Source organism: Tripterygium wilfordii, chromosome 19 (genome assembly GCF_013401445.1).
Source record: "Tripterygium wilfordii isolate XIE 37 chromosome 19, ASM1340144v1, whole genome shotgun sequence".
Classification (NCBI taxonomy): domain Eukaryota; kingdom Viridiplantae; phylum Streptophyta; class Magnoliopsida; order Celastrales; family Celastraceae; genus Tripterygium; species Tripterygium wilfordii.
Genome location: NC_052250.1, coordinates 10,986,161 through 11,004,711, shown reverse-complemented (window position 1 = coordinate 11,004,711; position 18,551 = coordinate 10,986,161). Strand labels below are relative to the sequence as shown.

The 18,551-nt window shown below is 35.0% G+C and overlaps 1 long non-coding RNA gene and 1 pseudogene across 1 annotated transcript; both read left to right on the top strand.

Annotated features, from left to right (window-relative positions):
- The first annotated feature begins 178 nt into the window (after positions 1–178).
- Positions 179–18,242, top strand: LOC119985734 (annotated as a pseudogene).
- Positions 7,452–9,746, top strand: LOC119985735. The gene is made up of 4 exons (XR_005465135.1): positions 7,452–7,729; positions 8,202–8,320; positions 9,227–9,437; positions 9,516–9,746. It is a non-coding gene; the product is annotated as an uncharacterized LOC119985735 (long non-coding RNA).
- Positions 18,243–18,551: the final 309 nt, after the last annotated feature.

Here is an 18,551-nt window from a genome sequence, read left to right as displayed (position 1 = left end):
TGGAAATATCATCACATCACTTAGCGTTAGCTGAGATAATTAATAGAGAGTGTCGCTTTTGATAATTAATATGAGATGATGGCGGCTAAGAACTTTAGTGCAGGGCGTCCACATATCTATCACCACCCATCACCTTTCTAATTGGTTCAAAGTCTTGGTCTTTTGTCGATGCCTCTCTCTCTCTCTCTACGCGGTTGTGGTGGTTCTGCAACTCAAAATAGTAGAAGAAGAACAACAACAAGACGACCATTAATTTTTATTTTTATTTTCATTTTCATTTTGGGTTGATTGAGCATCAAATAGAGAAGAATTTGATGTTGTGGCCAAGGAAGATTTTGGTGTTTGCAAGTATAGTAGCTGGATTATTGCTAATTGGGGTTGCTCAACCACAGAATGAGACTCAACCTACTACAGATGTTAATGATGGTATGAATATCTATATTCAAACTCCCTAGTTCTCTCTGTTCGGAGTACCATGTCAAAAGATGTGAGATCGTATGTTACTGTTTTAAACAGTAACATTATCATGTTACTGTCGTAAAATTTTTGTTATTACTTTACTCTTACATTTAATTAATAAATATAATTTATTTGCTAAAATTAATTTTAAGTATAAATTTTAAAAAATTATTTTCTATGTGAAATTAAGTAAAATATGTGTTAAGTTAAAAAATATTTACAAAAAATGACATGTAGCCCATCAGTTTGGTAACTCAAGGGAGCCCAACAGATTTATTCCATTGATTTAATCAATGGAATAACTTTATTCCACTCTTTTATCTCAAAATTCATTATCCAAAATTTATTGTTTTAATATAAATTTTTTCATTGTTTTAGAACGCACAGTTTATAATTTATTGTTTTAATTTGAATCCATTATTTTTAAAATTCCATTAAAAAAACAATGAAATTAAGACTCATCGACAATGGATCTTGTTAGAAAGAGTTTCATGCGCTCATTCCGAATATATAATCTAACATGTATTTTGAGAGTTAAAAAGTTTTCAAATTTCGTTTAAGAGACTTGAGGCTCTTGTGGATTATCATTATATAGATTACTTAGTACTGTTAAAATATTTAAGTCAAAAAATATTAAGTCAAGCGTGGTCCCATACTCCCATTGTTTTTGAAAAGAAAATTAAAATTTTTTTTACACTTATCAGTTAGAATGTGGACCCCCACATGAATTTTTGACAAACAAAAAAAAACACAAAAGGGCAGACGCTCACCAAAGGCTCCCCATAGAAGCTTCTGGGAAGTTGGATTCGTTGACATGTATATGTGCTGTTTGGCAGAGCGATTCACATTTTCACTTTGTATTTCGATGTGTCAAACAACATTTACCGTCTGTTTGGTGTAACGGATCCAGATCCAAAAGCGGATCTATTGCACCAAATTCTGTGCGGTTCCACTGCACCAACTCTCAAGGCATGTGCCAACGGATCTGCCTCAAAAAAGAGAGTTTCTTTACAGAGTTGATACTGCTATTTTTTTTTAATTTTAAATGATGTGGGTCCCATGTTGAAAACCGTATTTAATTTTCTTTTCAAAAACAGTGGGGCCCATGTTTTGTCACTGTACTTAATATTTTTTCACTTAATAATTAATATTTTTTAACTATTGTACTTAATTTTTTTATCAAACACGGTGAGGCCCACGTTTATATTATTTTTCTTAATATCTTTGTCAATTTTATATTATTATTATAACAATTATATAAATTAAGTCATTTGTTTAATAAATCATTAATATTATTTAACATTTAAGAATATGATTTAATAAATTATTGTATACAAAATGTGAGTCCCAATTTTATTAATTAATATTATTTATTAATATATACATTATAAAATAAAATTATATTTTTGAAGAATATAAACATTATAATTTATGATTAAAATTAATTTTAATAATAAAATTTGTTATAATTTTATAAGATTTAAAATAATACATTTATTCCATAGCTTTTCCGTTAACATGTTAGTTTTCATTTCGCCAAACAACTCACCGCATATTATACAACTTTAACATTTAATAATAAATCATTAATATTATTTAACATTTAATAATATGATTTAATAAATTATTGTATACAAAATGTGAGTCCCAATTTTATTAATTAATATTATTTATTAATATATACATTATAAAATAAAATTATATTTTTAAGAATTTAATATAATATAAACATTTTAATATAATATAAACATTATAATTTATAATTAAAATTAATTTTGATAATAAAATTTGGTATAATTTTATAAGATTTAAAATAATACATTTATTCCATAGTTTTTCCGTTAACATATTAGTTTTCACTTCGCCAAACAACTCACCGCATATTATACAGCTTTAAGCTTAGTTTTTTTTCATCAATTTTTCTCTTATCATTGAAAATCAATCCAATCACTGTTTAGTTGAAATGCATATATATTCCTATTTAGTGTTTTAACTTCCCCATTTACCCAATTAGTCATTATATACATTTCTCTTCGTTATTCTTAGATAACACATCATAACAAGTGCAAGACTTTCTGAAATTTGGATATGGGCTGCAGCTAGAATTGTGAACTCTATGTTCCAAAGATGGGGTATAACTGCATACCAGACTCAGTGGAACATAAGCGGAGAGCTTTGCAGTGGAGACGCCTTAGACACAGCTTCTGCAAAAATCGATGACGGGTCTCATAACCCATTTATCAAATGCAACTGCTCTTTCAACAATGGCTCCACTTGCCGCATTAGTGCACTGTAATGTTCTCTCAATCATCATCTTTTTCTACTTTCAAAGCGCAAGGAAATTGTTTCAAGATTCTAACTTTACATAGGAGTTCACCGTGTGCTCCTAATCTTATTATTTGTACAATAGCTTGAGTCCTTAATATTATGGTGGAGTAGTTGTATTGGTTGGAACTATGACATACTTGTTTCATCGGTCAATGTTATAATTGGCATGCATTAGATCTTACCAAATCAGACCATGTTTTGCTGTTCTCTTTTGTTTTCGAGATATTGTTTATGTTTCATGGGGATTCTGCCATTTGTGTTTGATGAAATGCCTAAGTGGCTATAAGAAGTATCCGTAATACAAAGTTTAATCTCTGCAACTAGGCTTGTGGAAACAAGAAGGGAGAACTTGAAACAATTCGAAGTTTAATTTTTGTAATGCTGCCAAAGCTCAAACTTCAATGCATACTGTATTTCAGAATATCTGATATTTAAATACTCTTCACAGGAAAGTCTTTGAATTGGATGTTGTGGGTGCAATTCCTGACGAGCTATGGAATTTGACTTACCTAACAAATCTGTATGGAATCTTACTTGCTTACACTTTTCGGCTAATTTTCCACCATTGTCCCTTCCATTACTATGCTGTTAGGTATAGTATCTCCATGCCACTTTTTTACAGGAATTTAGGTCGAAATTAGTTGATGGTTCACCTGCCTTCTTCCATTGGAAATTTAACTCGCATGCAATACTTGTAAGTGGATCTTAACTCTATTTTTAATTCACCTCAGATTATAGGATATTTGGTATTCAATTTTTTTTCCTCTTCCTGCGACTAGGAATATCGCCATTAATGCATTATCAGGGGAGCTTCCAACGGAACTTGGTTTACTAACGGATTTAAGATCATTGTAAGTTCTCTTCCATGTTCTGCAACTGCAAACTCATGCCATCTCCTCCCCTCATTCCTTCAAAGGAACACAGAATATTGTATTTCTTACGTTTTTCTGCATGTATTCCTTCGCTAGTTAGCTATAGTATTTAACTGGCATATCCCCCAACAGAGGAGGAAATTCAATTATCTCCAAAGATATTTTGAAATAGCATGTATCATTTTATTTCTTTCTCAGTTACGTACTACATATCAATATATTATTGACTGAAGCATTGCATCCTTATGACTGATGGTTCGAGCAAGTATGAAGGCCAAATGCATTGCCTTTACAATTGATTTTTCTTTTTGATTTTTGTAGTATATTTGGATCAAACAATTTCTCTGGTCCTCTGCCATCTCAGCTTGGGAATTTATTAAAACTAGAACACATGTAAGTTCTGACTTTGGCCTTCATATCACTTTTCTCTGTAAGCTCTCTCCCACTCTTCTTAGATGGCATGCCAGTAGATTGTTATTGTTTTTTAGTAAGTGCATGCTTATAGATTATGATCTACTATTTTGCTTGTGACCATTTTTTTTGTGGTGTGGAACAACTAATACTTAGTAACAACAAATCCTATGATCATCATGCTTTTGTCGTGGCTAGACTGCTTAGATATATAATACATGTGAATATCTGCATGCTATTTACATGCTACTGGGCTAAAAGAGAATAAATCTGCAGATATGTGTGGCATATATTGAAAATTTCACGGCAAGAAAACAGTCAATTTATTATATTTTAACAGACTTTCAGAATTTTTTGTGTTTGCAGCCTAAAAAACTTTAACATCATAAACTTTTGTTTAGTTCCTAGCTTCCAGTTCCCCTGGGATTGCATATGTCTATGCTAATTTAAGAATTTCTCATATTATGAACATTGAGGACCGATGACGAACCTTTTCTAAATAAATCATCCACGTCCGTCCCAAATGTGTAATCATTTCCATCTCTAATCAATGGATGCATTTTTGGACTGTTGATATTTTGTTCTTTTTCGAATTTTATGCATTTTTTAAATGTTGGCACCTTTTATGGAGAACTCATAATTACTTCCAAGAACAATGAAATTAAATATTTATTATTGCTTATGACCAACTTCTCTTATATTATTTCATTATACAAGAACAATTGGAATCTTTTACTTGTTTGTGCAAAGAAACTAGGCTGTACCAGTACTTGAATATTCTTTTATCTGGACAGATATTTTGATAGTGCTGGAGTAAGCGGTGAGATTCCTTTAACATTCAGTAATCTACGGAACTTGGTTACAGTGTAAGAATATTTCAACAGTATTTTTCTTTTAAGAATTTATTCCTCAGATATATATTGAAAGAAGATGATGCAGGTCACATTTGAGACAATAAATCTGCTGTTTTCAGGTGCGCATCAGACAATAATCTCACGGGTAGGATTCCTGACTTCATAGGAAACTGGTCACAGCTTCAAACCTTGTAAGACTACTGTCCAATTTTTTCTAATCTAATTAGTTGCTCGATTACTCTTATGCGTGTTTGTATTCTGTTGGTATAAGATGTGTTTCTTTATAAATATACAGTATATTTTGCTGTGAATGCTATGTTTGCACTGTTATTATCTCGTTTTTGTAAATGTCATTGTAGGAGATTTCAAGGAAACTCTTTTGAAGGCCCAATACTGTCAACATTTTCCAATTTAAGGAATGTGACAGAGTTGTAAGTGTCTATATATACAGGTCGACCTTTTCTTTTAGCATTTCCAAATCAAATATCAAACATCTCGTGTCGATTGCAACTACAGGAGAATAACTGGGTTATCTAACGGAGGCTCCTTGCTGGCATTTATTAGGAATATGAAGTCTCTAAATATCTTGTAAGGAAACGTGCTTTTAGCTTTTGAGGCAGGATGAATGATTTAATATATCCTAAATGCTTGCATGCTCAAAATTTTCCTTCGTTTCTCTCGTGGAAGACTTGCACCAACTTACTTTATTTTTCTGCAGGGAACTAAGGAATGATAATATATCTGATTCAATTCCATCAGACATAGGAGAGTACCGCAGCTTGACACAGCTGTAAGTTATTACTATTGATCGGTGACTCCTTTTAGTAATATGATTATAACACTTCAAAGATGCATCATTTTTTTTTCTATGGATGCTTGATGTGCCACTGCTATCATTTGAGGATTGCCATCTTCTTGCAATAATTTTTACATAATATTATCATTTGAGGATTTTTTCCTGTCTTTTCTAGGGATTTGAGCTTTAACAGGATAATTGGCACTATTCCTGACTCGCTCTTCAATATGAGTTCTCTCACCCACTTGTAACATATCAGCTTTCTCTTGTTGTATTCTACTCCTGCAAAAATGTGTTTGATGTAATGAAGCGTTACTTGTTGCCTTTGTGCCCAGGTTCCTTGGAAACAATACGTTAAACGGAACTCTTCCCGTGGAAAAAAGCTCGACTCTAAGCAACATGTAAGTGCAACTGCCATATATGAATTCATTGTTGTCATACATGGATTTTCCTGTCAATTATCTATGTAGTTGAATATATTATATTCGTATTGACCATCATGAAAAATTTTCTTATTTTTTCTGTGTTTTTTTTGAACTATTGTCTTGTAATAATCAGAATTTAAGTTATGCAAAGCATGCAAAAAACTCCCATCTCTTCTAGCCTTTATGGGATTGCTAATACTTTATCATCCTTGGTCAACCATTAGAATCCTAAGTAATGGAATGCATTTGATTGAATTAAAATGTGAGCATAAGAAATAAGCGCCAAACAGGAGATTATTATTTAGGAGAGATGTGGTACAAATCTAGATGTAGAGTGAGTGAGTTTAATAATTCCAAAATTGTGACATGCATGTGATATTATACTTTTTGTATTTGTTCTGTATGTCTGCTGGGTGTTCTCTAGTGTAATTTAAAAAAAGAAGAAAAAAGGCATGCTTCTCTCTTTAATTGCAAGTTTTCCTGGAGCCAAATGCAAAGAAGAACAGATTCTGGTGATGAGTCATCTTTAAGTAAATTCTTTTGCATCTTGTAAGTTATTTGGATCAATTTGGGAAGGCAAACTGAGTTTCTTGGAACTAAGCTTTTAATTAAGTTGAGATCAGTTAAGTTTCTGTTCGATTATGTGGTAGCCAATTCATTGGATGATTTGAATTGGTTGATAATAACATGGACCTGCATGAGATCTTGGCATGAAGAAATCATAGATTTGTAGTTCTGCACCATGTGAAAAGCTGACTTGATATGGAGACGAAAAGGATCAATGTATTTGGCCAATATCTGAATTTAATTAGTAATTATTTATTTTTCACCTGGTTTGATATCTTGCCAGCATTTTCATTGCTTCATGCTTGCAGATATGTTTCATATAACAATCTAGTGGGAAGCTTACCATCTTGGGCCAGTATTGACAATTTACAACTGTGAGTTTCTCTGAATTTCAATCTTTCTTTTTCTTTTTTTTTGTTTATATAGTTAGTAAGAAAATTTGACATATACATTCTTCCAACAGTTTACAAACGTATGCCTTCATTTGCACATGCATATGTTCCTAATGGAAAGGGAATTTACATTTGTGTGTGTTTGCATATTTACCGCCATATTTGTATTTATTACCTTGTATATTGATAAGATATGCTAAGCAACATGAGCCTTTTGTATATTTATGCTTATGCGTTAGAAGCTGGTGTTGAGATCCTTATGGGGGTGTTAAATGCAGTAACTTGGTTGCCAACCACTTCACGATAGAGTGTTCAAACAGCAGGTGAATATCTTGGTGATATATTTTAATCACTGTTTTATAGAGGAGAACCTTGTCTTCCTCCATAGGAATACTATTTTCTTTCGAGGAATATAAATTTGACCTTTAATGTTTTTGTAAGAAGCTGCTGTTGATTGAATGGAGCGTTTTTTTTCACCACCAATTCCTCGAAGAATTGTGTCTACTACCTGGACTCAATCTCACATTAATTACCTAAGTGCATATTTCTTCTGCTTTCAGTGATTTGCCATTAGGACTCATCTGTCTTCAAAAGAACTTTCCTTGCAATAGAGGCGTTGGAAGATGTAAGTATAAGCAATGTTAAATGGGGTACGAAATGCATTGTCAAATGCTTTCTGTTGTTTCATGCCTTTAAGACGGACGTGATAAATGGAGATTGAACATCACGGTTGATCATCAGGTCTTGTGTTGATGCCATCATCGTAATCACTAAAGCCTTACTAAAGCTACAGGAAAGAAAAACTGTTGGAATGCACTATGTGGGTTCTTTTATGCCATTCTTTCCAATCTAAAGTTCCATTGTCAACGGTCAATGAATATAAGAGTCTAAATCCTTTTTAACTCTTCCTCCCAAGTCTTTTTGATACACTCTCAATTGGCACAACCCAAAGAAACTTTTTAAATGTAGAAAAGGAAATCGAGTTTTGTTAGCTCATACCATCCTTATCTTCGTACATATCAATAATACTTATAACCATATAATCATCTATGACTTGACTATCGCCAACGTAACCTGTATTGGTCTTCAATTTGCAGAGCTCCTGGGAATAGATACCAAACCTTACACTTTCACTTATGCTGAACTGAGGACTGCTACCGAAGACTTCAATCCTAACAATAAGCTCGGAGAGGGAGGATTTGGACCTGTTTATAAGGTAAGCCACCTACCTACAAACAATTTCTTTTGGAATCTTTAAACAGTTGGTTGCATACACAGAGTCATTTCTCCTCAAATAGGCTTAAAGCCGCTGCATACCTGTTTGTTTAAGGACTTGTGATATTGCTTTTAGTTCCATTTATTCGTGTGATATCACCTTGACCTTTTCAATTGGGTTTGGCGCTTGACCTTGGTGAGAAAAGTAAAAGAGAACACATGCCCTGAGTGTTGTATATCATGGTTTGCACACATTGTTACTATTTGTAATCATTTGATGTTGAGATAAAACCATTTTGGTTTCTTGCTATCATGAGAAAGCAATTTGATTTTGAAAATCACATGCTTTCATTGATTTCTATCTTCGGGTAGGATAATAGACAATGAGAAACCAGCTAGAGCCCTAGTTGATTTTTTTTGGTTAAACTTTGGTGTAAAACTAGAGGCAACAGGTTCTAAATCTGAAAACAGCCTCTTTAACATATTATGTGGGGTAAACTCTGCGTACATCCTGTTTGTCCCCGACTCCACTCCCTGCGGGAGCCTTGTGTGCGAGACAGTTGTTTACCTTTTACCTTTACCTTTGGTGTTAAACTACTTACGCTGATTCATTTTACAATTCCTATCAATATCATGACTCAGGATCTCGTTGGAGGGTGGGAGGGCGATTGAATATAATAGTACCTACGCTTATTCATATAATAAACTTCAGCTTGTGAGTTTGAATTTATTTTGTATGAGCTGGTCTAAGGTGGATTGATTAAATAACAATACTTTTTTGAGCTGAAAGGTTGTGGCTTTGTTTTAGCGAATACACACAAGGGTAACTTTGCTTTAGTGAATACACACAAGGGTAACTCACTTGGTGACCCTTATAAAATACTTATTTGGCGTCTTTGCTCAATAGGGAAAACTCAATGATGGGAGAGTAGTCGCTGTGAAGCAACTCTCTGTTACATCCCACCAGGGAAAGAGCCAATTCGTAACAGAGATTGCTACCATATCTGCTGTGCAACACCGTAACCTCATCAAGTTGTATGGATGCTGCATTGAGGTAGATTGACGACTCCTTGTCTACGAGTATCTGGAAAACAGGAGTCTTGATCAAGCATTATTTGGTAAGGGAAGCATTTTTGTTGTGTTAATAGACAATAACAATGTAAGCAATGTGGCTTCCTTACACCTTTGCATTACAGGCAAGACATATCTTAATCTGAACTGGCCAACACGTTATGATATATGCTTGGGGATAGCTCGAGGTCTTGCTTATCTTCATGAGGAATCAAGGCTCCGAATTGTACACAGAGATGTGAAGGCCAGCAATATTCTCCTTGACTCTGATCTTATCCCCAAAATTTCAGATTTCGGCTTGGCCAAGCTATATGATGATAAGAAGACCCACATAAGCACACGAGTTGCTGGGACAATCTCTGTTTTCTTGCGGTGATCTTTGTTGATCGATCTCTGTTGGTGTGCGTCGCAGTCGTGGTCTTCGTCGATCTCTGTGTTGGTGTGGATCTGTCTTCGTCCATCTTTGTTTTGGTCGTCGATCTCTGTCTTCTCCATCTATGTTTTGGTCGATCTCTGTGTTGGTCGTTGATATCTGTTTTGGTCGATCTTTGTCTGCTAGAGGTTGGTCTCTATTCGACAATGGAAGTGTCCAGTAACGTATCCGGGCACGTCGTCTACGTGTTGAGTAAATAAATAAATAATCGGATCCTCTAAATCACGTATCCCGGACGTATTTTATATTTTACACGTGTCCAAACTGGCACTCGGGTCAAAAAGAGTGTTGGTGCTACTTAGACGTGCACAATAAACAAGGCCCGACACTAGGATAATAACAAGTACACAAAGGTCCGTGTCTGGGAATAACAAATGAGGTTTTAAATTATAGAACTTAAGATTCAAAGTTCAAACCCAAGATTTCTGCTCTGATATCATGTTAAAATTATTTACTTTTTCATTTAACCCAATAAATTAACTAGTTAGGTTGGGGCATATTCTAACGAGATGTGTTTCTTTATAAGTATATTGTGTATTACTGTATTTTGCTATGAATGCTATGTTGTACGGTTATTATCTCGTTTTTGTACATGTCATTGCAGGAAATTTCAAGGAAACTCTTTTGAAGGTCCAATACCGTCAACATTTTCCAATTTAACGAATGTGGTAGAGTTGTAAGTGTCTATATAAACAGGTCGACCTTTTTCTTTAGCATTTCCAAATCAAATGTCAAACATCTCATGTTATTGCAACTACAGGAGAATAACTGGGTTATCTAATGGGGGCTCCTCGCTGGCATTTATTAAGAATATGAAGTCTCTAAGTATCTTGTAAGGAAATATGCTTTCAGCTTCTGATCCAACATGAATGATTTGAATATATCCTAGATGCTTGCATGCTGTAATTTTCTCCTTCATTTCTCTTGTGGAAGACTTGCAGCAACGTACTTTATTTTTTCTGCAGGGAACTAAGGAACGATAACATATATGATTCAATTCCATCAGACATAGGAGAGTACCAAAGCTTGACACAGCTGTAAGTTATTACTATTGATCGGTGACTGTTTAATATATATATATTATAGACATTGAAATATGTAAAGCTAAAATTAGGTTCCATTAAGGAATTTGAAGCAGGAATGTCGCTTTGCGTTACTAGATTGGACATGATGAACAAGATTGTGTCACATTTTTTTGGTGGTTACAAATTTAAAATGTCATTTCTTTTGGTCATCTGGATGCGTGAAGGAAACTCCTTTTAGTAATATGATTATAACACCTAAAGATACATCAGTTTTTTATTATTTTTTTCTATGGATTCCTGATCAATTTAGGATAGATTTGACACTGCTATCATTTGAGGATTGCCACCCTCTTGCGTTAATTTTTACATAATATTAGCTAGTTTTATGTTCATCTGGTAACAAAAGGATGATTTTTTCCTGTCTTTTCTAGGGATTTGAGCTTTAACAGGATAATTGGCACAATTCCTGACTCGCTCTTCAATATGAGTTCTCTCACCCACTTGTAACATATCAGCTTTCTCTTGTTGTATTCTACTCCTCCAAAAATGTGTTTGATGTAATGAAGCGTGACTTGTTGCCTTTGTGCCCAGGTTGCTTGGAAACAATACTTTAAACGGAACTCTTCCTGCGGAAAAAAGCTCGACTCTTAACAACATGTAAGTGCAACTGCCATATATGAATTCATTGTTGTCATACATGGATTTTCCTGTCAATTATCTATGTAGTTGAATGGATTATATTCGTATTGACCAGCATGAAAAATTTTCTGGATTTTTTCTGTGTTTTTTTTTTTTAAACTATTGTCTTGTAATAATCGGAATTTAAGTTATGCAGAGCATGCAAAAAACTCCAATCTCTTCTAGCCCTTTTGGGCTTGCTAATACTTTATCATCCTTGGGCAACCATGTTGACAGCTAAAATTCCTATACCTTGAGTCAAATTCTGTATGTAAAGCTGCTATATTTCTTTTTTGAGGATGCGAAAAACTGCGATCTCTTCTAGGCATTATGCTATAGTTAACTCTTTTCTATTTCTGGATGATCATAGATGCCAACATCTAAAATTCCAATGCAATGGCTGAAGATCGTAGATCTGTATGTAATGCTGTACCATTCAGTCAAAGAAAGTAAATTTTTGAGCTACCATTAGAATTTAGAACCCTAAGTAGAGGAATGCATTTGATTGAATTAAAATTTGTGCATAAGAAATTAGCTGCAAACAGGAGATTATTATTTAGGAGAGATGTGGTACAAATCTAGAAGTAGAGTGAGTGAGTTTAATTATTCCAAATTGTGACTTACATGTGATATTTACTTTTTCTACTTGTTATGTATGTCTGCTGGGTGTTCTCTAGTGTAATTTAAAAAAAGAAGAAAAAAGGCATGCTTCTCTCTTGAATTGCAAGTTTTCCTGGAGTCAAATGCAAAGAAGAGCCGATTCTGGTGATGAGTCATCTTTAAGTAAATTCTTTTGCATCTTGTAAGTTATTTGGATCAATTTGGGAAGGCAAACTGAGTTTCTTGGAACTAAGCTTTTAATTAAGCTGAGATCTGTTAAGTTTCTGTTCGATTATGTGGTAGCCAATTCATTGGATGATTTGAATTGGTTGATAATAACATGGACCTGCATGAGATATTGGCATGAAGAAATCATAGATTTGTAGTTCTGCACCACGTGAAAAGCTTACTTGATATGGAGAAGAAAAAGATCAATGTATTTGGCCAATATCTGAATTTAATTAGTAATTATTTATTTTTCACCTGGTTTGATATCTTGCCAGCATTATCATTGCTTCATTCTTGCAGAGATGTTTCATATAACAATCTAGTGGGAAGCTTACCTACTTGGGCCAGTACTGACAATTTACAACTGTGAGTTTCTCTGAATTTCAGTCTCTTTTTTTTTTTTTTTTTGTTTATATAGTTAGTAAGAAAATTTGACATATACATTCTTCCAACAGTTTACAAACATATGCCTTCATTTCCACATGCATATGTTCCTAATTGAAAGGGAATTTACATTTGTGTGTGTATGCATATTTACCACTATATTTGTATTTATTACCTTGTATATTGATAAGATATGCTAGGCAACATGAGCCTCTGTGTATATATGCTTATGAGTTAGAAGCTGATGTTAAGATCCTTATGGGGGTGTTGAATGCAGTAACTTGGTTGCCAACAACTTCACGATAGAGGGTTCAAAAAGCAGGTGAGTCGCTTGGTAATATATTTTAATCACTGTTTTATATTGGAGAACCCTGTCTTCCTCCATAGGAATACTATTTTCTTTCGAGAATTATAAATTGGACCTTTAAAGTTTTTGTAAGAAGCTTCTGCTAATTGAATGGGGCCTTTTTTCACCCCCAGTTCCGCGAAGAATCGTGTCTACTGCTTGACTCAATCCCACATTAATTACCTAAATGCATATTTCTTCTACTTTCAGTGATTTGCCATCAGGACTCATCTGTCTTCAAAAGAACTTTCCTTGCAATAGAGGCGTTGGAAGATGTAAGTATAAGCAATGTTAAATGGGGTACAAAATGCATTGTCAAATGCTTTCTGTTGTTTCATGCCTTTAAGGTGGACCTGATAAGTGGAGATTGAAACCAAGATAATTCGTAGCCTATTTCTCAATATCATTATATACAGTTTTCTGCCGAATCATTGATATTGTTAGTTGTTATGTATGACCAAAAGCATTTCAAATTATTTTGTCCAAATTTGGTTGTCTTAATTTACTATGATAAATACCTCTGCCATATTGGTGAAACAGATTATAATTTTGCAATTAAGTGTGGGGGTCCACAGATTACATCAAATAACGGAGGAACTGTGTATGAGAGAGATAATGAAACTCTTGGTCCAGCAAAATATTTTGTTACTGACACAAACAGGTGGGCAGTAAGTAACGTCGGACTCTTTGCTGGCTCTAATGATCCTCAATACACAATAACTTCATCATCTCAATTCACAAACACTCTAGACTCGGAACTGTTCCAGACAGCACGTGTCTCAGCTTCATCACTAAGGTACTATGGCTTAGGACTCGAGAATGGCAACTACACTGTTAACCTCCAATTTACGGAAGTTTTTATTCTGGACAACATAACATGGAAAAGTCTTGGGAGACGTGTCTTTGATATTTACATCCAGGTTCGTATAACCTTTTGAATTTTCATATGACATCTTGTTTTTTCCTCCTAAATTGAAATTTCTCTGACAAAATAATATTATACCACTGTATACATCACGGTTGATCATCATGTCTTGGCTTGATGTCATCATTGTAATCACTAAAGCCTTACTAAAGCCACAGGAAAGAAAAATTGTTGGAATGCACTATGTGGGTTCTTCTACACCATTCTTTCCAATCTAAAGTTACATTGTCAATGGTCAACGAATATAAGAGTCTAAATCCTTTTTAACTCTTCCTCCCAAGTCTTTTTGATGCGCTCTCAAATGGCACAACCCAAAGAAACTTTTTAAATGAAGAAAAGGAAATCGAGTTTTGTTAGCTCATACCATCCTTAGCTTCATCCACACCAATATAATTCTTAGGTACCTATGCGTAGTACATTAATATCCTGACGTGGTACATTAATTTTCTGATAAGGTATGGTCTTATATTCTTGTTTAGTTGTTTTCACTCTGTCTAACTCCTTTTTTGTGTTTATTACAGGGAAACCGTGTTTTAGAGGATTTTGACATAAAAGGAGGCAGGTGGAGTTTCTAACAGAGCTATTCTGAGGAATTTTACGGCTCAGGTGACAGAAAACTATTTAGAAATTCATCTGTTCTGGGCTGGAAATGGCACTTGTTGCATCCCATTACAGGGAACATATGGACCTTTTATTTCAGCAATCAGTGCAACCCCAAGTAATGTTGGTTGATATTTTATTGATTACATCAAATTTGGCGACCCAATTACTAATTTACTTATTTCATCAAATGGCATTCCTAGCAGTTAAACTTGTGTACAGATCTCGAACCCACTGTTAGTAACAAGCCTCCTGGCGGCAAGAAGAATAGAACTGGTCTTATCGTGGGTGTTGTTGTTGGTGTTGGAGCTGCATGTTTTTTAATTGTATTTTTCGTTTTCTTCATTGTCCGAAGAAAAAGGCGCCAGGCTTATGAAGATCAAGGTAAACTACCAAATATTTGTCTTTCTATTATCTTATTTTTTGTTTTCTTCATTGCATTACTTATGTTAAACAGAGTGGCGTATTGCTGTTGCTTACCTTAGTAGCAACAAACTAAAATAATGGGTTGAAAGATCTTCATTAGTTTCTGGCCAACAACATTTGAATCTTCAACCAAACAAAGTGGCATATTGTTGTTGTTTACCATATAATCATATATGACTTGACTGTCAGTCTGTCACCAACATAACCTGTATTGGTCTTCAATTTGCAGAGCTCCTGGGAATAGATACCAAACCTTACACTTTCACCTATGCTGAACTGAGGACTGCTACTGAAGACTTCAATCCAAACAATAAGCTCGGAGAGGGAGGATTTGGACCTGTTTATAAGGTAAGCCACCCACCTACAAACAATTTTTTTTGAATCTTTAAACGGTTGGTTGCATACACACAGTCATTTCTCCTCTGATATTGCTTTTAATTCCATTTATTCATGTGATGTCACCTTGACCTTTTCAATTGGGTTTAGCGCTTGACCTTGGTGAGAAAAGTAGAAGAGAACACATGCCCTGAGTGTTGTATATCATGGTTTGTACACATTGTTACTATTTGTAATCGTTTGATGTTGAGATAAAACCATTTTGGTTTCTTGCCATCATGAGAAGCAATTTGATTTTGAAAATCACATGCTTTCATTAATTTCTATTTTCGTGTAGAATAATAGACAATGAGAAACGGGCTACAGCCCTAGTTGATTTTTTTTGGTTAAACTTTAGTGTAAAACTAGAGGTCACAGGTTCTAAATCTGGAAACAACCTCTTAACATATTACGTGGGGTAGGGTCTACGACTCTGCGTACATCATGTATGTTCCCGACTCCACTCACTGCGGGAGCCTTATGCACGGGAGTTGTTTACCTTTTACCTTTACCTTTGGTGTAAAACTATTTACGCTGATTCATTTTGCAATTGCTATCTATATCATGACTCTGGATCACTTTGGCGGGTGGGATGGGGAATGAATATAATAGTACCTACACTTATTCATATAATAAACTTTGGCTTGTGAGTTTGAATTTATTTTGTATGAGCTGGTCTAAGGTGGATTGATTAAATAACAATACTTTTTTGAGCTGAAAGGATCTGGCTTTGTTTTTGTGAATACACATAAGGGCACCTCACTTGGCGACCCTTATAAAATACTTATTTGGCGTCTTTTCTCAATAGGGAAAACTCAATGATGGGAGAGTAGTTGCTGTGAAGCAACTCTCTGTGACATCCAACCAGGGAAAGAGCCAATTCATAACAGAGATTGCTACCATATCTGCTGTGCAACACCGTAACCTTGTCAAGTTGTATGGATGCTGCATTGAGGTAGATCAACGACTCCTTGTCTACGAGTATCTGGAAAACAAGTCTTGATCAAGCACTATTTGGTAAGAGAAGCATTTTGGTTGTATTAATATAAAATAACAATGTAAGCAATGTGGCTTCCTTACGCGTTTTCATTACACAGGCAAGACACATCTGAATCTGGACTGGCCAACACGTTATGATATATGCTTGGGGATAGCTCGAGGTCTTGTTTATCTTCATGAGGAATCAAGGCTCCGAATTGTACACAGAGATGTGAAGGCCAGCAATATTCTGCTGGACTCTGATCTTATCCCCAAAATTTCAGATTTCGGCTTGGCCAAGCTATATAATGATAAGATGAGCCACATAAGCACACGAGTTGCTGGGACAATGTAAGATCATTAAGAGCTAAGATTTTGCTTTTCTTCCTTTTCTTTATTGTTTTTCATCATTAAATAATGAATTCCCCACTCATTTTTCTTTTCATTTCCTTATAATATAGTGGATATCTTGCTCCGGAGTATGCCATGCGTGGACACCTTACAGAGAAGGCTGATGTATTTGCCTTTGGCGTTGCGGCTCTTGAAATCATTAGTGGTAGGCCGAATTCCGACTCAAGTTTGGACTCGGAAAAGATGTATCTTCTAGAATGGGTATGAAACAATCGCGCATTTCCTCTTGTTATGTCAAAAGCTATAAGTTACCCATGACTTCCTATTTCTTCATCTTTTACCATGGCAAACACTATGAAAAACTGGCAGTATGGATAAATTTTCATCGGTATTGTAGACATATATGTATAGTAGTGCACCCACCCTTTATAGGTTGAGTATCAACACAGTCTGAGCACCAGATGCAGTCCAAAATAGTACTAATAGTTTATATTCATTTCTGCTTTCAGGCTTGGCAGCTACACGAAAATGATAATGATGTAGAACTGGTGGACTCCAATCTTTCAGAAATTGACGGGGAAGAAGCAAAACGTATTATGGCAGTAGCTCTTTTGTGCACTCAGACCTTCAATGTCCCGAGTGGTGGCGATGATTTCTGGAGATATTGAAGTGGGCACTGTAACTTCAAGGCCCGGATACTTGACTGACTGGAAATTTAACGATATAAGCAGCCTAATGAGTGAAAATGCTATTAAAGGAAGCGATGGGAGTCATCACAACTCGTCCACAAGTACGAGCACAGCCACCAATGCACTTCGTTCACCGGGAGATGGTACTACACCCATGCTAAGTGAGATTATTGGTGAGGATCGATAAGTGATGTGCCAATTATATACATCCAATTGTACATCATTTTACATGAAATCTTGCATTGTTTAGAGTCATTTTGGAATTAATTCTGCCTAAAGAGTGTTTAATTGTGCATTTCAGGTGTAAGGGCAAGTATGGAAGAAAATGAGCAAATTGGAGAGAAAGAAGCAAATTCAGAGTTAGTGAAGAAATCCGATCAATCAGCCCATTGTCCGATCGATCGGACAACCTTAGGCAGAGAAGAGTCAGAGAGAAAATCCGATCGATCGGCCAGAATCATTTCGCGATTCTAAAGGTTTTTAAATGGCCGAACTTGTCCTAAACCCAAGTGGGTCCAATTCAAAACGACACAGACTTGTTAGAAAAATGACTTGAGGGTTGTTAGGAGTATAAAAGCTTAGATTTTTAGGGTTTTTGGAACTTTTCACTTTTGGAGCAAAATCAAGGGTTTTGGGAGGTTTTCTACAGCAGCCATTGAAGCTAGCGCAAGGGGACTCAGGGGTTTTCCTTCATTTCTTCCTTGTTCTTGTATTTAATGACTGCTATTTTGGATTATGAGTTGTATTCCTTAGTTATGAGGAACTAATCCTCTAACTAGGGGTCCTAATGGAACCCCTCTTTGAAGATTGAATAAAATCGGTTTATTGTTCTTGAATCTCTCCTTATGTTGTTGATTTTCTGTGGATATGCTTATTGCTTTCAAATGCTTGATCACCATTTGAATGATTTTTAGCCTAGGTTGAGACCGGAAGGATATGCCTAGGTTTGCAAGAATCCATAGAGAACATAGGTTGCATGAACCATAGGAATATAGGTTTATGACTTATGCAATCGTTAAATGATTTCTATTGTTCTTAATGGGTTTTCAATATACTAATCTGAGTGTTAGGAATAACAGAGATTTATATTGAAAACACTTTCGATGTATCTAGGAATAGAACA